The sequence below is a fragment of the Crassostrea angulata genome, chromosome 2 (assembly GCF_025612915.1).
Source record: "Crassostrea angulata isolate pt1a10 chromosome 2, ASM2561291v2, whole genome shotgun sequence".
In the NCBI taxonomy this organism is placed as follows: Eukaryota; Metazoa; Mollusca; class Bivalvia; order Ostreida; family Ostreidae; genus Magallana; species Magallana angulata.
In genome coordinates, this window is record NC_069112.1 from 5001514 (window position 1) to 5023926 (window position 22413).

Below are 22413 nucleotides of genomic sequence, written 5' to 3' on the forward strand. Positions count from 1 at the left end.
AGCTTGTTGGACCAAGACTGCATATTAAGAGCCATATCTAAAGACTGAACAACAAGTGACCACAGCATGGTTTGCACCACCGACTCCGAGTTACTGGCCTATAATGCCTTTGACCACTGAGCCATGCGCTCCACAATCCACTCTCACAACTTTCTTATTGACATGGCCATCACTATCCCTGGATGTTACTGTGTTAACGTTTAACACAGAATTAAAAGATTAAAAGCTTCGATGTTTACAACTTTTATTTGTTCTACATGAGTATACACACAAATTATGGATCATGGCAATTTGTATCAACATCAAATGTCAGTTTCATATTTTCTCTGGTCCAATGCCTAATTAATTAATTAGACAAACGATTCACATTCAAAAAATGGTTGTCCCAGTTCATTAAAATAGTAATCACGTGATAATTATTGGAGAACAATTCTGTGGTGTCTAATTATCTCAGTGGGATGATGAATACGATACATACTGTACATTCCTAATTAAACGCGAGGAATTAATGTCCGCGTAAAATCGCGAGAAGCCCGTCTCGCGAATTCTAAAATCTCGCTTTTAAATTTGGGAGACATGAAACTACATGAAACTATGATGAAATTTCGCCATTCGCGATTTTATGTTCTCGCGATTTGATGGTAAATCGTTGAATCGCGGAATTAAGTACTCGCGTAAAATAAGGAATCTACAGTATCTAATTCTGATGTAATGACGCATTAATGCATAGATACATGGAGGCTGTTAATTCCGCGATTTGTACATAATATGCATCTGTGTTCCAATTATAAATGGGCGTATCTTTTTATCAAAAGCTCAACGTATTTTTATTAAAATGCTTACTAATTAAAATTGATATACAATGTAGTTTTTATATACACTTTAATAAAACAATATATATTACATTTAAAAAATCTGTCAATCTAGGAATAAATAAATCATTGATTAGCACTTTAATCAGCAGTCAATCTGAAAGTGAATTTTTTCACATTTATTGAGTTCCTATCTACAGATTGCTACAACTCACCAAACATCATTTGTATATAAGTAGTATGTATTTCATGGTAAGCGTAAATACAAAAGAAAATCAGTAAACTTAAACTTGGTCACAATATTCCTCCAAAACTATTTACATAAACATGAATTTTCCATCTACCTGATCAATATAACATTTTTTATGAGGGAGAAATGTGCTTCCGACGCCACTGTACTCAATAAACTCTCCTACAAAAAAATGTCAGGGATCAACAGCATAAAATACAGATATCTCTAGAAAACATTAGTAGAAGGGGGATAACTTTCTTTCATTTCAAATTGAAAAATACAAATTGGAGTTACCCCCCTTTGCATGTGTTTTTTAATCAATTTCTTGTGTGCAAATCAAAACTAAAAAAAAAATTCATCACACATTCGTCACATTTCTAAGGGATATCTCTGTCCCAGCACCAAAGTACAGCAGAGATTTATAAGAGATCTCAGGAGCTTATTATGTAAAACACACATATAGTGCAAATGTAAAATGGCAACTTAATAAACTAATACTAAATAGAATTAATAAAAAGGATGACTAACACATTAATGTTAAATCCATGTACCGGTACACAGAAATGGAATCCATTGATGATGTGTTATTTATATAAAGTTCACATTCAGAAAAACAGAGTCCATTGACGACGCATTATTTCCATTGGAATTATGGGTAATCCGGGAAGGTTTTCTACTGTCTCCCCCTGAACTGGCCTGAAGGCGTTCTAAAAGCAGCTTGTCTGCAAGAAACAAAAATAATTAGTTTATAACTGTATTAAAAGAAAGAACAAGATATCTGTGAGCCAATGCTCACTAGTGATACCCCAACTCTGATGTGAATATGTAAAATAAGCAAAGTCGACATTTAACAGAAAGCTGGCATCCGATTGGTACAGAAATATATCCCACAATATTGCATGCCTAAACAAATGGTGTGTTAAAATTTCAAGCATCTGCGATAAATAGCTGCTGAGAAATCTTTGAGGAAAATTTTTTTTTTTAATTTTGGCTAAAATAAACAAAGTACTCATTTAACAGGAAGTTGACGTCCGATTGGTACAAGAAATCTTTGACGAAAATTTGTTTGAAAATTTTTGCTAAAAATAAACATTTGCTAAAAATAAACAAAGTACTCATTAAACAGGAAGTTGACGTCTGATTGATACAAAAATATATCCCACGGCATGACATGCAAAAACAAAAAGTGTGTTAAAATTTCAAGCATCTGCCATAGATAGTTGCTGAGAAATCTTTGACTGAAATTTGTTTGAAAATTTTGGCTAAAAATAAACAAAGTACTCATTTAACAGGAAGTTGACGTCTGATTGGTACAAAAATACATCCAACGATATGGCATGCCTATACAAATACTGTGTAACAATTTCAATCATCTGAGATAAACAGTTGCTGAGAAATCTTTGACAAAAATTTGTTTGAAAATTTTTGCTAAAAATAAACAATGTCGTCATTTAACAGGAAGTTCACGTCTGATTGGTACAAAAATATATCCCACGACATGGCATGCCTATACAAATATTGTGTAAAAATTTCAAGCATCTGCGATAAATAGTTGCTGAGAAATCTTTGACAAATATTTGTTTGAAAATTTTGGTTAAAAATAGGCAAAGTAGTCATTTAACAGGAAGTTGACGTCCGATTGGTACAAAAATATATCCCACGATATGGCATGCCCTAACAAACACTGTGTAAAAATTTCAAGCATCTGTGATAAATAGTTGCCGAGATGAATGCGACAGAAATTTTTGTTACAGACGGACAGACAGACAGACAGACAGACAAGGGTAAAACAGTATACCCCCTCTCCTTCGGAGCGGGGGTATAAAAAGTGAGCAAGCTCAAATACCCACGTTCTCCCATTACTTGACAATGCTACACACCATGAATGACAGAGTATGCATTAAATACAAAACAAGAGGCCAATTGGCCTTAACGGTCACCTGAGTAGCATATATCCCATACACAAACTTGTCATTGAGTCTCATATATGCATCTTATTAATTAGGTTTCATACTGGAGTAGAAAAATTATAAATTTGTAATGACGACCACATTTAATTAAAAAAGAACTGTGAAACCTCTAATTTTGGTGAACAACTAAAAGATCTGGTCTACAAAATCATGAATTCAGTTTTCCTTTCAGGTGTGTTTTTATCAGTAAAGAAGATAATTTTTTAACGTTATATGCATTAACATCTATACATCCATTTTAGCCCTGCCCTAGAGTCAAAACCCATACCCCAGGGGACATGAAAATTAAAATTTCAGTAGAGGACTTCTTGGTAAACATAATTATTAGTCAGTTTTTTTTATACACTGGCAGATGTGTGAGAAAAGAGAAGATTTTTAAACATTATATGCATTAACACTATATTGCCCCACCCCCCCCCCCCTCATGTCCTGAACCCCTGACCCAGGGGCCATGAATTTCACAATTTAGGTAAAGGAGATTGTGGATATCATAACCATGTATTCATTTTTGTGCCCACATGTGTGGGAGTAGATCGAGAAGATTTTTATTTATTTATCTTTATCTTATAACATTTCAGCTTTTGTGAACAACTAAAATGTTTTCCTTGTAAATTGAATCCCCAATGTAGCCCCATCATACTCCTTAGATTTGAACAAATTTGAATCTACATTACCTAAGGTTGCTTTCATTAAAGTTAGAGCTTTTCTACACAAATGGTTTTATAGAAGAAGATTTCTAAAGATGTTTCCCAATATATTCCTAGAATGTAAAAATTTGATCTCACCCCCCAAATTGTCACCCCATCCTAACCCAGGGGATCATGATTTGAACAAACTTGAGTTCGTCCCCCCTCCCCCATTGTGGCCCCACCCTACACCCCGGGGTCATGATTTTCACAACTTTGACCTGAGGATGCTTTTACTTATGTTTCAGCTTTCCTGGCTGAATAGTTTCTGGGAAGAAGATTTTTAAACATTTACTCTACATTAGTACATTCATATGTAAAAATTTGACCCCCCATTGACTAAATAGAGGCCCCACCCTGCCAGATTAGTTTTTGAAAAGAAGATTTTTTTTAAAAGATTACTCTAAATATACGTATGTAAAAGTTCGACGTCCCATTGTGGCCCCACCCTTACCCCAGTGGTCAAGATTTTCACAACTTTGAATCTACACTACCTGAGGATGCTTTCACATAAGTTTCAGCTTTCCTGGCCAAATGATTCTTGAGAAAAAGATTTTTGAAAAAACTTCTTAAGAATTTTCAATATTTTCTAATTATCTCACCTTAAAAAAGGGCATGGTGCTTAATTTTCACGACTTTGAATCCCCTCTGCCTAAGGGTGCTTTGTGCCAAGTTTTTTTTGAATTTGCCCAGTAGTTTAGGAGAAGATGTTGAAAATGTAAAAAATTTATGGACAGAGGACAGACAGACAAACAAACAGACTGACAGACGACAGACAAATTGTGATCAGAAAAGGTCACTTAAGCTTTCAGCTCAGGTAAGCTAAAAATGATAAAGGTCATTACTTGCAAAACATCATCAGATCAAAACTTTCTGCAATTATGCACATATCTAATCATATGTCTTAAACAACAACAATATACTAATTAATTCTAATGGTTAAAAAATTCAAGACAAAACATTGTAATTAAATTTCCTAGAAACATGAAAATCAACACATTATGCCCCAACTACGTAAAAAGTTTTACGAAATTCAATACAGCTGTTTGAGAAGAGTCGGGCTTACAAAAAAATCATTCAAAAAAATCATTCAACATTTTGCCAAAATTCAAGTTCAATGGGGCTAAAAATTCCTACAAAGATAAATGAATCGGAACTTCCTAGTAATTAGTACATCTACACATTGTGTCCTAAATACCTTAAAAGTTTCATAAAATTCTGTGCAGATGTTTAATATAAGTTTTGCTTAAAAACCAGGACTGACAGACGGATAGGTTGAAATCATTATTCTCTAACAATTCCATTACATGGGGTATAATAATGGCACAATTAGCAAAATAAGATACATTTTAGAATTGATAAAGATCCAACATTTACAATGTTTAATTGTTTAGTTATTAAAGACTTCATGTGGATATTTGTTTTATAATATTCCACATTCAGAAAATAAAACTTGTATAACATGATGTTTCTCACTCAGCAACAGACAGCCATGTTTGGATGATCACAAAGTGTGAAATAAACAGGAGTCAGTATTACAGTCCATGTGAATTATACACAGCTCAATTTCAGCTGCAGATGTTGAACAAAGTGACAAACAACATGTGTGGTTTTGAGAGCAGACTAGATTTGTACAGAAACATTTACAACCTGTCAATATCCCAGCTATCTCCATTATACGGCTTGTGTTGAGCTGGACATGGTGTCCCCATCAGGACGGGGTCTGTGTTCATCTACAACAAGTCATTAATTAGCTGTTAATTAATTAATTACATACAATATATGTAATGATAGAGCTACATCTACAAATTAAAACTTTAACCTGATTACCATGACACTTGCTTTATTATTTATCTAATTAATTAAGTTAAGTCAATTAACATGTCACAAAATAACTGATTACAAATAACATGAGTCACTCTATATATTTCATAATTAAATACAGCAACCTGCTATTTCTATTCACTAAACACAATGACATGTAACTGTACATTTAATTAATAAAATAATGTATCTAATTTCTGTTTATTTTAGATAAACACTGACTCCCAATGACTGGTAGATACAGCTAACCCTGTAACAATGAGTTGTTTATATTGACAAACAATCACACAGATAAACATGTCTTACATGTATCTTATTGACTGATAATTAACACAGACTGTGTGTCTAAGTTATCTATATCTAATTAATGTGAATGATAATGACTCAGACTTACCTGTCAGAGCGTCCTGTCTGGTGATATACCTGTAGACACACACCTTGTTGTTGTTCAGTGATCCTGATCCGACCCAGAGACGGTGAGTGTTGACATCATACCTCAGGCTCAATGGTTCACCCATCTCTTGTGATTCTGTCAGTAGATGTGACAGGAACTGACCGTCCTTATTTATCATCTGTACTGTGTTGGTTGTATAATCACACACCAGGATGTGTGACAGCGCGTCAGTACAGATTCCTAATGGCCGTAGTCGTGATCCTGATGGAGGTCCTGTGTAGGAGAAACGATGTCTTCCTCCACGCTCTGTCACCACTACAGCACGAGACTCAAAGATAAAGTCAGACACCACGACATCCCCATTGTTGTTCTCTGTTATATAGCGAGGTATACTATACAGTCGCCGTCCTGTGTTGTGGTTCTGTATGGTTTGTGTGAGTTGTCCACTCTGGTTGTACCGGGTTACCTTGCCTGTCTTTGTATCAATGTTATACATCCCGACCAGTAGATCCCCAGTGGACGGGGACCAGTACACACACCGTGGTTCCCATGTAGAGTCTGTTCTCTCTATAAATGTGGTGGTTGTTTTCATATCCTTTGACAGTTTGTTGATGTTATAATTCCTATCTATATAAATCAGTTCACTCTCACTGTTCACTGTGTGGAATCCTCTACTATAACCACCACATGAATCCTCCACACGATGTAGAGGGACACCTGTTGTGTCTGTCAACATGAGTTTGTTATATATATCACTGACCCAGACCCGGTCTGATGTCACACAGGAAATGTGTAAACAACGACCAACACCTGTCAGTGTGAGAGATTGATGGAGCTCAGCACCAGACGTCAGTTTCAGCAGACACTGGTTTCCTACGCGTCGGTTTCCTCTCTCTGTGATTTGGATTGCACTCAGTGACTCCATCACATCCTCCTTGTTGAGTGACTCAGTCATGGAGAGCTGGCTGGTGTGGAGTGTAAGATGTATCTGGGGGAGGGCTGTCTTTGTGAAGGAGAGGAATTGTAGCGCACTGAATGTGAATTCTGGCTGTACATATCTGAGTTCATATCTCCTTAGTCTGACAATATGTCTGATCATTTTTATCTTTTGTTTTTTACATCTGTGTTTGAAATCAAAGTAACATAACACATTGTTCAATAGATCATATACCACATAGTTAATGAGATCCTTCAGTCTCTGGGCCTTTGTTAACATCTCTGATTGAAGGCGGGAGAATTCTGTGTGACAGGTTTTGACATCAGCTTTGATTCCTGTCAGGAGAACAGGTCTGTAAAAGAGAGCCTCACTTCTGATGGTGTGAATGGTTCCTCTGTGTTGTTGTCGCTTTGATTTATAGGCTGTTGTAACATCTATCTGAGTGTGTTTTCTATGTGTTTGGCAATTATTACAGGCAGGAACTTGACAAGGTTCACAGTACTTTGTATAAACATGGCTAGGATGTCTCACACAGATCTCTTGTGTTGGGATGTAGTTGATTTTATCACGGTGTGACACAACATCATGGTCTATTGTTTGGAGATCTTTTACATGGTTCTCTTTACACTGGGGACACAGATCACATTGACACAATACACAATGGTACACTGTGTCCCCCGGACACTTAGAACACTGATTTACTCCGTATGGGGAGCTTCCTGTGATGTATTGAGAGCTTGCTGTGTCCATGATGTGAGGGCTCTGGGTCATAACCTGTTGAATGAAAATAAAGAGTTTTAGAATTATCATTGTTTTATAGTTTCAATGTCAAATTATATAAGAAATATTTTAGTTTAAAGCAGATGTTTTTATTAAAGAAATACTATATTTTCCCTACTAAGATAATTGACGGTCCATCATTTTGGTTCTGATTATAGAGACACTCAACCAGTAGAAAAATACAACACAAGATTGCTGAGTGAGAAAGAGCTAGGTGCTCTCTCTCTCTCTCTCTCTCTCTCTCTCTCTATTGCCATCGTTTTATCTCTATATATCTTTCTCTCTGTTTCTCTCTCTTGGATGTGTACATAATTGAGAAAGTGTATTATATGATTATCTAGCAGAGAAAGTCAGAGAGAAAAAAATAAAATAAGATGTAGAGTACACGTCTTAATTTAGTTGAATTCAATTACCGGGTATTTACTGTCTCAATTTACCTAACATGTATTCCTGCTCTTTTTATTTCTTTCTCTCAATCTCTGTTTTTCATAATTTTAACACTAAACAAGCATTCTTGCTCTCTCTCTCTCTCCTCTCTCATGTACAATTGCTCTAGAGATCCTATTCCTCCTTTCTCTCAGACTTTTTTCAAACAAATCTCCTCAGATTTCTCTTCTGAACATGTATTTTTGCTCTCTCTCTTTCTCTATTTCTGTCTTTCAGACAAACTCCATCAAACATGTACCGGTACATGTACTAAATATATCTTACTCTAAATGAGATGTAATCTCTCTCTCTTCATGAATGTTGTCAAAACACTATGTTTTACAATTATTCAACAAAAATGACTTTATAATTAAAAGCAAAATTTCAAGAGTTATTTTTCATGGATTATATTTTCTTGCTCGTCGATCTCAACTCAACAGTCTATGTGATAACCAGTTTAAACCGGTTTATATAACTGCTGTTCTTGCTGTTACTAATTTACTCCCTCCGTGATCTGCAATTTATATTGATTTATTTAAGTAAACAATTGATTTCATCAGTAAGGGAATGTAAATGTATAAGCATTGAATGATTTATTTTTGATGTCGTCATGTCAGTAACTGCCGTCAGATGAGCAGACAAATTATCATAACGCGCTAACGCACGTTATTCAATTTGTCTGCTAACGGCAGACGTCAAAAATAAATCATTTAATGCTATACACTTTCACTGCTAAACCCCCCCTCTCTCTCTCTCTCTCTCTCCTTAGTGTTGTACATGTAAACATGTGCATCTTACTTATTCTCTCAGACATGTAATCTTTCTCTCTCTCTTCTTAAACGTAATATTGCTTTCTATCATCCCTCTCTTCTATCTTTTTTCTCTCTTTCCCTCATTCTCTCTCCTCTTTCTCTCATTCTTTCTCCCTCTCTCTCAAACAGACTTTCTCTAAACATGTACATGTATTATTACTCTTTAGATCTAACCCCCTACACACATCACCATAATTTAGTTATAGAAATCAGGGCTGACACAAGATTTGCCTTCTCTCTCTCTCTCTCTCTCTCTCTGACTAAATCTGTTAAACATATGCATCTTTCTATTTCTCTTAGACATATAATCTCTCTCTCTCTCTCTCTCCACATACACATCACCATAACTTAGTTATAGAAATGAGGGCTGACACAAGATTTGCCTTCTCTCTCTCTCTCTCTCTCTCTCTCTCTCTCTCACTAACTCTGTTAAACATGCATCTTTCTATTTCTCTTAGACATGTAATCTCACTCTCTCTCTCTCCACATACACATCACCATAACTTAGTTATAGAAATGAGGGCTGACACAAGATTTGCCTTCTCTCTCTCTCTCTCTCTCTCTCTCTCACTAACTCTGTTAAACATGCATCTTTCTATTTCTCTTAGACATGTAATCTCACTCTCTCTCTCTCCACATACACATCACCATAACTTAGTTATAGAAATGAGGGCTGACACAAGATTTGCCTTCTCTCTCTCTCTCTCTCTCTCTCTCTCACTAACTCTGTTAAACATGCATCTTTCTATTTCTCTTAGACATGTAATCTCTCTCTCTCTCTCTCTCTGTTAAACATGCATCTTTCTATTTCTCTTAGACATATAATCTCACTCTCTCTCTCCACATACACATCACCATAACTTAGTTATAGAAATGAGGGCTGACACAAGATTTGCCTTCTCTCTCTCTCTCTCTCTCTCTCTCTCTCTCACTAACTCTGTTAAACATGCATCTTTCTATTTCTCTTAGCATGTAATCTCACTCTCTCTCTCTCCACATACACATCACCATAACTTATAGAAATGAGGGCTGACACAGGATTTGCCTTCTCTCTCTCTCTCTCTCTCTCTCTCTCTCTCTCACTAACTCTGTTAAACATATGCATCTTTCTATTTCTCTTAGACATATAATCTCTCTCTCTCCTCTCTCTCTCTCTCTCTCTCTCTCTCTCTCACTAACTCTGTTAAACATGCATCTTTCTATTTCTCTTAGACATGTAATCTCACTCTCTCTCTCTCCACATACACATCACCATAACTTAGTTATAGAAATGAGGGCTGACACAAGATTTGCCTTCTCTCTCTCTCTCTCTCTCTCTCTCTCACTAACTCTGTTAAACATGCATCTTTCTATTTCTCTTAGACATGTAATCTCACTCTCTCTCTCTCCACATACACATCACCATAACTTATAGAAATGAGGGCTGACACAGGATTTGCCTTCTCTCTCTCTCTCTCTCTCTCTCTCTCTCTCTCTCTCTAACTCTGTTAAACATATGCATCTTTCTATTTCTCTTAGACATATAATCTCTCTCTCTCCTCTCTCTCTCTCTCTCTCTCTCTCTCTCTCTCTCTCTCTCCACATACACATCACCATAACTTAGTTATAGAAATGAGGGCTGACACAAGATTTGCCTTCTCTCATACTTTCTTTGTTTTTCTACTGAACATGTACATCTAATATTACTCATTAGATTTTATTTTCTCTCTCTCTCCACAAACACACACATCACCATAATTTAGAGAAATGAGAGCCGACACAGGATTTGACTTCTGTCTGATTCTATTGAAAAACAGTTTTTCAAATGTGACACATATCTTCAGTGTGTTCTTATTTACAATTCACCTATGAAATACAGAATGTTACTTTTTAAAATGTGGTTATAAAACATAGGTAAAATGTAGTTGTGTTATTGCCCCTATAGAGAACATTCTGTACTTGCTATCAAAATACAATTCACACCTATCATCAAATGTGTGCAAAATGGGAACCCACCAATGTATACATGTTAAATACTGACTTATGTCCCTTGCTTTGCTATTCCCTTAACCCTGGCTGATTTTTGACAGTCCCCCAAGCAGATAATTGGACAATTTCCCAGCCCTGACATTACCACAAGGTTATGTTTCTCCTCATCTAACACATCAATCATCAAATGGGAATGTGGGCAATAGTTACATTGTCAGTTCCTGGGTAAAAAATTGATGTTGATCTCACCCTATGCTCTCGGGCAACAGTTCTTACCCCAGGACTAACACAATGACTACTGCCCTCATACCCATTTAAAAGATGTATACTAAAATGTCTATGAATGACACACGACAAACGTGAGATAGCAATGGGTCTCCTGAGTGACTCAGGTGACCTAAAAATACATAGTATAGCTACATGAACATGGTGATATTACATGAATACTATACCACATATATTCTCTCTTTGACCTCTCAGTACACAGCACAGTCAGACACAGGGAACCTGTAAAGAGACCATCAACTGTTACATTCTACAGACTGGTATAACCTATGAACTATTACATACTAGTACTTGATGATATCCCGAGCAAGTGTGGGATTTAATAATATACACATTTAAATGATACAATGTTTAATAAGTTGATCCATATTTTTTGGTTTATTTATGTATATATAGTGTCTGATTTTTTTCCTTAATTCATTTCTTAACCTTTTTCAAGCTCGTAAAAATCTACATTTACTATATCAAATACTGCTTACTCTCAAACATGTACTTTGCATCTACCGGGTATGTTAATTCTCTCTCTCTCTCATACACAGGTGCACACACACACAGACTTTCTATGCTTACAATTTGTTCTTGATTTTCTGTACTAAACAAGTATATGTTATTTTACTCTTTATATCTTACTCCCTCTCTTCTCTCTTAGTTTTGTTCTGTCAAACAGGTACTAATGTTCTTCTCTCTCCCCCTCTTCTCTCTCTCTATCTCCTCTCTGTCTGTCTCTCCCCCTCTTCTCTCTCTCTCTCTGTCTCCTCTCTCTCTCTTTCTTTGCTTAAAATTCCCCCCTGATTTTCTCTACTAAACCTGTACCTGTAATATTTCTCTTTAGATCTTATTCTCTCTCTCTCATCATTTACCTTACTTCTCAGATATGTACTTTCTTTCTCTATCTCTCTGTCTCTCATACTTTCTTTGTTTTTTCTACTGAACATGTACATCTAATATTACTTTTCTCTCTCTCTGTCTCTCTCTCTGTCTCTCTCTCTCATACTTTCTTTGTTTTTTCTACTGAACATGTACATCTAATATTACTCATTAGATTCTCTTTCTCTCACTGTCTCTCCCCCCCCCCCCCCCCCACCACACACATCACCATAATTTAGAGAAATGAGAGCTGACACAGAATTTGACTTCTGTCTGATTCTATTGAAAAACAGTTTTTCAAATGCGACACATATCTTCAGTATGTTCTTATTTACAATTCACCTATGAAATACAGAATGTAATTTTTTAAAATGTCGTCATAAAACATGGATAAAATGTAGTTGTGTCTTTACGCCATGTAGAGAACAGACTGTAATTGCTATCAAAATACAATTCACACCTAATCATCAAATGTGTGCAAAATGCGAACCCACCAATGTATTCATGTTAATTACCGGCTTATGTCCCTTGCTTTGCTATTCCCTTAACCCTGGCTGATTTTTGACTGTCCCCCGAGCAGATAATTGGACAATACCCCAGCCCTGACATTACCACAAGGTTATGTTTCTCCTCTTCTAACACATCAATCATCAAATGGGAATGTGGGCAATAGTTATATTGTCAGTTCCTGGGTAAAAAATTGATGTTGATCTCACCCTATGCTCTCGGGCAACAGTTCTTACCCCAGGACTAACACAATGACTACTGCCCTCATACCCATTTAAAAGATGTATACTAAAATGTCTATGAATGACACACGACGACAAACGTGAGATAGCAATGGGTCTCCTGAGTGACTCAGGTGACCTAAAAATACATAGTATAGCTACATGAACATGGTGATATTACATGAATACTATACCACATATATTCTCTTTGACCTCTCAGTCAACAGCACAGTTAGACACAACCTGGGAACCTGTAAAGAGACCATCAACTGTTACATTCTACAGACTGATATAACCTATCAGTCAACAGTCAGACACAGAGAACCTGTAAAGAGACCATCAACTGTTACATACTACAGACTGGTATAACCTATCAGTCAACAGTCAGACACAGGGAACCTGTAAAGAGACCATCAACTGTTACACACTAGTATTTGATGATATCCCACGCAAGCACCGTATTTAACAATATATACATGTATACACATTTATATGATACAATGCTTAATATTTTAAAAAATATTTTTGGGTTCAGTTTTGCATATATTGTGTCCGATTTTTTCTTAATTACTTTTCATGTTTCTTAACCTTTTCTTTAAAATTGAAATAAAAACCCAACTGCATGGCTTGATTTTTACAAGAGCAGGATGAAAAATATAAACTAAAATGGTTGATATATACATGTACATTTATTATTTTGCAGTTTATAAAGCGTAAACTGCCCCAAACCATTTTATATCGTATACTTATAGAAAATATACCCTTTTCCGCCCTGTGCGATATAAACCAAAAATTCGCCTAGGGGTGTGATATAAACCGTAGGGGTGTGATATAAGATTTATATCACACCCCTCTCCGGCAATCTTCGGATGCCGGAGAGGGGTGTATTGATAAATTTTTGACGTTAGTCTTAACATGACCTAGGCAACATTCTTTATATGATATTAAACAATTTTTTAGCCAATCAGAAAGCGCATTACAACCAGAATTAAATTATATACCCATCAATTTTTCTTTCTTGATGCTGTCAATTTTACAGAGTTTGGTGCTGGTCACTTCGCCCCAAAGCCAAAGCGCCCCATGCATGAGTGCCCCAAATTTTTCTTGTTGCGCCCCAAGTACAATTCACGAGCGCCCCAAGTGTATGTCACGAGCGCCCCAAATGTTGCTTTTTTTCATGATTAAATTTTTTCACGTACGAGCGCCCCAAAGTAATAATTGGAATGTTATGAGCAAAATTTCCAAATGCTCCGAATGGTAAATCATGTCGTTGTTTTTTTTTATTTTGTTTTTTTTTACGAGCGCCCCAAAATAAGTTTCGCACTGAAATATTATGAATGTAAAATGACCTTTTTTCCAAGTGCTACACAAATTGCTATTCTTGCTTGTTTTGATTTTTTTGATTGGGGGGGGGGTGTTTTTTTTGTTTAAGTTTCGCTGTCTATTATTATATTTCAAAATGTAGTTTTCGAGTTAATGTTTTTTTTTTTTTTAATTTTAATTTTGGAGCGTCCCAGAATAAGTTTTGCTATACAAAAATAACAATGCTGATATAAAGCGATGACAAATATTTCCGTAAACTGTTTTTTATACAAAGATCAAAGCATGAGCACTGAAATTGATATTCATCAAACAATATGACAATTATCTACCCAATTGACCTTCCAACGCCCCCCCCCCCCCCCATTACGTCACATATTGTCAATCCAGGGTGTTGGGTGTTATTCCTTCGTTGACATTCGTACGATTGCAAGAAAAAGGTAAGTGAATATTCTCATTTATTTTCTTTCTCTATTTAACAAAACATTAATTTATTTATCTAATTTATAATTTTTTTAAAAATTTTGTAATTTTATTTAGCACGGTCATACTAATATGTAATTTTAGGAAACTTTTGCAACCAATTTAACAACAGAATCAATAATGTTCGGATCTTTAATATATATACCTGAGTTTACCTAAACATATTCCCCTGTTCGGTGAGGTTTCTTTAGTTAATTTTTTTTAAGAATCCTGGAAAGAGGTATGCAAATATATATGCATTTAAGGAAGGAGTCTTCTCATTATCAAAGATACTTCTTATAATAAGAAGTTCCAAATAAAAATTTCAGATAAAAGACGATTTTGAAAAAAAAAAATAATTGGGGAGGGGGAGGGGGGTCATCCCCCATTCAACCTCCCTATTTGATGTATACATGATTTATTCATATAGAGGTAGAACACAATTTGTTCATTGTTTACAAATTAATGTAAAAGGTTTACTACTAATCGTTCATGGTATAAAAATGTAATCAATTATAGTTGATGGACATCATATCACACTTGTTGAAATACCAAAGGTGTGAGCAGTTACTGTGGTGCAGGCATTTTTCAGTTTATTGACAAAATGTCAACTTTTTTCTATATTTTTTTTGTAATTCAGGTAAGTGATTAAGACATTGATAACCACTGACTCGATTTCTTACATGTTATACATGTTTAAGGATGGCGACGCAATTCATTTCCACGGTAGATTTTTTATTTAAATTTTTATATAATATGTTAATCAGTTAATGAGGAGTGAAAATCAATAAAAAAATTATATTATCACCGACTTCCTTTCTTTACTGGGGGCATTTCAAAATTTGGGACTAAGGGTACGAAAATTCTCAGAGATAATAGAATTAAGTAATGGGAATTTTCTGGGGTGTGGTATAAAAGCTTAAAGAAAAAAATGTAGGTAATCGAGATTGTGGTAACGTTATATTTCTTATTGAAATCATTAATCACTTATTATATCTATCGGTATATACAGCTGTTGGATTGAAACAACTTACCCCCTCCTCCCTTACCTGAACTAAGATACAACGGTTGTTTCTTGAAAACTTTACATATAGCCTACATGAATGACATGATTTCCGGGTAGCCATTTTATTTCATTATTTAACGTTACATAGGCCTAGTTGATTTTTCAAAATATCGCGTTTTATCTCACATATATTGTCACTGGCATGGTATATTCAAGAAGTAGACTACATTGTAGAATATATGATATGACAAACCTTTTGTTTCACGGGGGACAATTATCTAAACGAATAGAAATAAGCTTTCATTTCCTCTTCCCAAATCTGTCTATCGTCTGTTCGACATACGTCACAGCGATGCTTAGACGTTTCGCCACCCAACAATTTCGACCCCAAGTCGTTTCAGTCCCAGATGATGAATGTACCGGTTTTCAAAAAAATGGAAAACGAATATTTAGTTTTTAATGTATTAATCGGTCAACTTAGTTTTCATTATTACTTAATTAATCTTTATATTACTTAACGTATATATACTCAAAGTAAATATATTTTTTTAAAGGGGGGGGGGGTCTGTGTCTGAACCAACGACTTAGATCTATAATTGAAAAGAAATGTCAACATTGAGGAAACAGGCACGTAGCATCGTTTTTGAACGTGAGAGGGGGCAGACTTATCCAAAAAGTCTTGGCAAGAAAAAAGAAAGAAAGAAATTTATAGGTTACTTTCCAAAACCCTGATATTCCCAATCCGTAGGGGGGGGGGGGGGGTTCACTGATTATTTCCTTATTTTCAGTTTAATTTTCTACATGGTCCCTTTAAAGTGTGTGTTGGGGGGGGGGGGGCAACTTCATGTTAATTCAAATTTTTGTATGTAAATTTAAGAAAAACCTTTCTTTTATATTAATTCGTGTCAAATTTCATTATGCGTTTGTGAAATAAAAAATTCAACATTGTCTTTTTGACGGCAAAATACAATTTAGATTGTCATTTTGGCGGCAATTATCTACCTATAGGATACCTGGCCAGTCAGAACTTGATGAGTTTAGTCCGTTTTATATTCTGTCGTATCCTTACACATGTGTACATCTGTGCTTTGTTTTCTTAATTCATGTCATATTTCATTACGGGCCGCCAGGAGCCGGTCCGTCATTTGATACACATTTAAATATTGTACATATATAGCGTTTCTGCGGGATAGTTTTTTTTCTTAAATGAATTAATATTATGCTCATTTTTATCAATTAAAAGTAAATTTGCACGTAGAAATATGTTTTATGCTTTTTAAAAATCACTAGACTTTGACCCGTGCTTGCATGGGTTGACACTGCAAACGATACCAGGCATTTACAAAATAGATACATCAAAACACCGTATATTGTTGCCATTTGCATAACCAAACTTCAAGCCTACAATAATGCTATTAATTTCACTGCACTCTGCTGAGTTGGAATAATCTAACTGTGTTTCGGGAAAGGCCTTCACCACAGTTAAAATGCCTCCCATATTTACCATTGTTTACCCGTAATGTAGTACTCTTTTTGTTGACCTAATATGTAACTACCCCCGCCAAATCGCTTATTTTATTCATGAATTATACAATTTAAGACAGAAACAATTGACAAAGCCGTCTTGCTCCCAAAACATGTAAAACTTTTTATATTGTAACAGTTTGAAAGTGACTTATAGGTCCGTTGGGCCGGGTGTATTGTGTTATATTTGTAAAATGAATTTTGTAATCATGCTATATACACATGTCACTATAATAAATTATTTACTTACTTACTTACTGTAGCAGAAAATTGCAAAATAGCTCCAAAACGATTTTGGAGAAAAATAATAAAGTTGCATTGAAAATAACAGTCAAATTGTTCACAACAAACCCTTTTAAAGCTGTAAATACATGTACCTTTCTTCGAAAAGTTTAATTCTATAATCGCAGAATTCAACATACGTTTTTTGCACACCATGTTGACATTCGAAACTCTCGGGATTTTTTTTATAGTGAATGCGCTGTGTTAGAGTTATCTCCCGTATTTTCTTTGGTGAACAGAAAAAATGAAAATTAACACGCATTATGTTTTATCGTTTCCAAGTTTATCCATGCAAATATGATATTGTGGAAACATAAAATAAAGAGCCTCCCGTGATCAGTCTGGGTGGACTCCGAAAAAGGAGTAAACTCCGCAAACGGAGTATTTGGCACCGTCATGCATTGCGATTTTCTCAACTTCCGTTTTGTAGCTAATTTAAATAATGGAGAGTTGCCTCCCTTTCTCATTAAAACGTGATTGAAAAATAGATTGAAATCCTTCAGAAGCGTGAAAAAAAATATGGAAAGGAATCAGAAATGATTAATCTTAAAATAATACTTTAAAAAAAAAAAGTGGAAATGTTTCGGTAAACAACAGGAAAAATACATACAAATATTAAAACTCATACGTGGTCGACCAGGACTAATAAGATAAGAAAATCGGACTTCAAATTAAGACTTGGAAGTATGGAAATTGAAAATTAATTGTTGCACTATTGTAAGTATTCAAGCCTTTAATATGGATGATGTTTTTTTTTTAATACGACAAAATTACGATGTATACAAGGTTTTAAGAAGTGCCGACTTGGCGGGTCAGCGCGTGATCAAAAGAACGGTGTAATGACTACAAACGGGTTAAAAAAAAACTAACAGTAATAGTGTATTTCACACCCTAGCACATAAATTATCTTTAATTATAGTGAAATCATGGAAAAAACATTAATTTATTCACTTTATTGGCTTCGTCATCGGAAACAGAATTGAAAAACTTTGACAGCAAATAAAATTTGATTTGGCCAACGAACGTATATTTTTGCCAAATACATTCTGTTGAAACATGTTTTATAAAGCATTTAAACGTATTTTCAGACCTGCATATGAATAATCCGCTTTGCACAATCAATTTTCCTGAGTGCCCTGTTTTCACGTAAAAATGGGATATTTTGATTAACTGCGCATGCGCCGAACTCCTTTTTCGGAGTATTTTTTCTTTTGAGAAATCACTTCCGTTTACTCCGTTTTCGAAGTCCGCCCAGACTGGTGATATTTAGCGTGAATGTAATGCGCATGCGCAAGATTGTAAAATCCAAAAAAATTCAGATAATTTCCGGAGTTTTTGGAGGAATTTTCATTGATAATTAATTAACGAAGCTTGATTGAGAAAAAATAAAAACAAATTGGTAATCTTCAAGTACCGAAAATATTCAAAATATATAAAACAAAAGACAGTACTCTTCTGATTTATTAATATTAAAGCTAAAAAATTCGAGTCTATTATTTTTATATAGTAGTATAGATTACATATTTTTTTGTTTTACTCGTAAATGAAAATATTGTCATAGACTGTCGTGTTAGACGCGTTTTATCGAGACTATAATATATTCGTAAACTTTCGGAGTTGTTTATTGTATCGGTATACGGGGCATACTAAAGACCTAAAATACTAAAGACCTGAATGACATTAAATTTTATATAATGTATTTTAGTGTTTTTGATGTATTTGAATTTCTATGTGTTGCGTATAAAAAATGATTTTGTGTGTGAATTTATTATATTGCCATGTTCTTTGTAGTAGAACATTATCATGAAATGACATCCATATCAATTATTTAGGCCAAAATATGAAAGAACTGAAAATTTGAATGGACCTGAAAATTCGAGCTAACCTGATTTATTTTTAATTCTTTTGAAATAACCATGATTATTTTCGTTAACTGTAGTGTAGATAAAATCTATAATTCCATTTAGGAAAAAATTTTCCGGCTTATTTTTTACCTTTAAAGTTGAACAAATTCTACCGGATGAGCATGATCTTACGTATACCTTTATCTTAATCCATTTCTATTTTATTATGTGGTCTCTTGAAATTATATAAACTAATGCACTAAGTTTTAATTCAATACAATCCACCAAAAAAATTAAGATGGTTTGAAATAAATAATTTCCAAGAGAATAATAATGAATTGAACTTTGTATTAAAATAATGTACAAATCAATGTGTTCTCCATTACTTAATTCATACTTAAGCAATGCTCAAACAACTACCGTTAGAAATGCTTACAGTAACGAACTCTATTCTTAATATTAATAGTACAGGCACGTAGCATCGGGGGGGGGGGGGGGGGGGCCCAGGGGGGGCCTGCCCCCCCCCCCACCCCCCCCCACTTTTTCTCGCAGCAACAAATTTTTTAAAATTTACATATAAAAAAATGAATCATAATGGAGTTGGCCCCCCCCCCCCCCACTTTTTTGGAAGTTAGTAAAAAATTGATATGAAAATAAGGAAATGAGTAGTCAAATTGAAGTTACTACCCCCCCCCCCCCCCCCCACGGATTAGGAATTTCAAGATTTGGAGGGAAAAAACATTTTTTGGAAGTATAGTTGAGTCCCCCCCCACGGATTAGGATTTTGAAGATTTTTTCTTTTCTTTTTTTTTTTTTTTTGCTTGTCAGATTTTTTGGATGGGTCTGGCCCCCCCCCCCCCCCCCACTTTCAAAAACGATGCTACGTGCCTGTAGTAAAATGTTAAATTTAAAAACATGTTGCTGAAAATACAGTAATTAAAATCAAAATTTACCATTTAAGGTAACTCCGTATCTATAAAATAATGGGTACAAAGTTAATAACTTAACTTTTTTTTTAACTTATTGGGCTTGAATTTCATCAAAAAATAAATAAAATATATATGTATCCATCCTATTTAAGATGTAAGTTAATAAAAACCAAAGACTGAAATTATCATCTGAAAATCACACTTTTTTGTTTAAAAATTATATATAAGTGGATGGATACTTGTTTGTCTATTTAAATTTTATTGCTTACTATGCCAGAAAACTAAAATTAATTTAAAAAAAAAGAAAAAATTGTTTACATTAGAAAAATTATAGCATTTAGATATATAACTTAGAGAAAAGTAGAAAAGAGTTATTTCCCTTTGTCATTATTGAATTATGTCGAATATAAGGATGAAAAACGCTTATTAAATATCTTTAAGTAAACAATGATTTGAGTTTTTGATGTGCAACTATAATAACATAGAAATTACAAATCTACTTGCAAGAATTTTAATGAATTCATGGTTTATGTAAAATGTATGACGTCACAGGAGGGTGGATTTACTTTAAGTACAACCAACTCGTTATTTTCTTCCTTGTTCTGTGTGTTTATGTTAACAACCAATGATGATTCAAACAACAATTACATGTATATTTTTGCGGCCCGTTTGACGCTTGCGTCAATGTGATTTCTTGTTATTCGTTTGTGAAACTTTTGAACGGCAATCCTACTACCTCTAGCATTCCTGTCCGGTCACGATGACGACACCGGAAATCGTGTTTATTTCAGCAGCAAAATCATTGCACTTGTTGAACTGAAGACAAGCACATAACAACATGTCAAGGACATTCTGTACACGCACTTTTACACAAAATAAAATTATTAATGAAATCAGATTATAAACGGAAAAACCTGGATGACATTTTAATTTACAAATATTAAATACAACTCGAACTGCCATTAGACACAATCTATTTAAGAAACACCATTCATTAAACATATTATATGGACAATCACCAAGACTGGGCGATGAATATTCATAAAAAATTGTTTTGTTTAAATTCCTAGACCGTTTTCCTACGTCACAAAGGATACACACCAATAGAGGTCATTGATAGAATGGTGAACAAGTTTAGGTGTTTTAATTAACTAATCTAATAAATTTAATGGATTAATGTATTTGAACATATATGGTACTGGAAATGGGGGAGGGGGGGGGGGGGTCTTTGAAACAAATAATCGACATCATTCTATTTTGAAAACAAAATCTGAAGGATTACAAAATAAAATGAATTGGCCTACTGTGTGTTTTGTGTCAAGAACCAATGATTGCAAGGAAATGGCGGAGCTAGATTTTTTTTCAGGAAGGTGGGGAGGTATTTTGTGGACGTTGGGTCTGAAACACCATGCCCCCTCCGCTTGTACATAGAACCGTGAATGAAAGGTTTTGCATTAACCGAGGATTTCTGCTAAAAGTAAAATGGAAATTATAAGTTTTCAAACAGTGATTCTCAGTTATGTACATCTGTCACTGACAACGTTTTAATTCTTGATTTGTACACATTGAATCAAATATTTGCGTAATACGTGCATTCTACGTAGTAAAAAAAATCACAGGCACCCGACGTTAGGCCTTTAACTTTTTCTCATTATAAAAATAAATAGCAGACTACCTTAGTCTAAATAATACACGCGTTTTTAGGTATGGGGTATTTGGTTTTTTTATGACAAACAATTTTAACGTCATGTGCCTGCGAATAAGATGAAGATATTGATTGGTATATTCTAATTATGTTGTACTTTAACCATGCACGCCTTCAATTTAAGACCTATGTGAATTCTTGACTTTGCGCTGCACATAGAGGTCCTTTATCGTGCCAGCGCCTACTAATGTCAGTAACCACCATACAAACATTAAAGGGGAAGGGATACCCCCATGTTCTCAGTATTTTTTTCCTTAAATTTGCATTAAAAATAAAATAAAATTCAACGCCCCCTCTCCCCACTGTTCTCAAGTATGTAGAAATGACAGGTAACAGTTATAAGGGTACCAGGTTTTAGGATTTCAAAGATCGGCGTAGTGTATTGCAAATCTAAAATTTTTGTTAAGTAAGCTCCCCCCTCCACTTTCAACAACAATGCTAATGTGGTAGAGTGTTATTTTTTAATTTGTTTTTATTTAAATGATTAAATATCAAATGCAACCAATAATTTCTACAATTCGCGTTTTGAATATCCGCGATGGCTTTCCGTAATTAATAAAAGCATACAATAGTTTTGGTTTTTATTTTACTTATTCATATAAGTCCTGAGGCTAGTTATT

The 22413-nt window shown here is 34.7% G+C and overlaps 1 long non-coding RNA gene and 1 pseudogene across 1 annotated transcript; both read right to left on the reverse strand.

The window, feature by feature from the left end:
- Nucleotides 1-227: 227 nt before the first annotated feature.
- On the reverse strand, nt 228-7605 carry LOC128170746 (uncharacterized; annotated as a pseudogene).
- A 3686-nt stretch (nt 7606-11291) lies between these two features.
- On the reverse strand, nt 11292-15996 carry LOC128170755 (uncharacterized). The gene is made up of 3 exons (XR_008241891.1): nt 15763-15996; nt 12916-12972; nt 11292-11348 (listed from the first exon to the last, which is right to left on the reverse strand). It is a non-coding gene; the product is annotated as an uncharacterized LOC128170755 (long non-coding RNA).
- Nucleotides 15997-22413: the final 6417 nt, after the last annotated feature.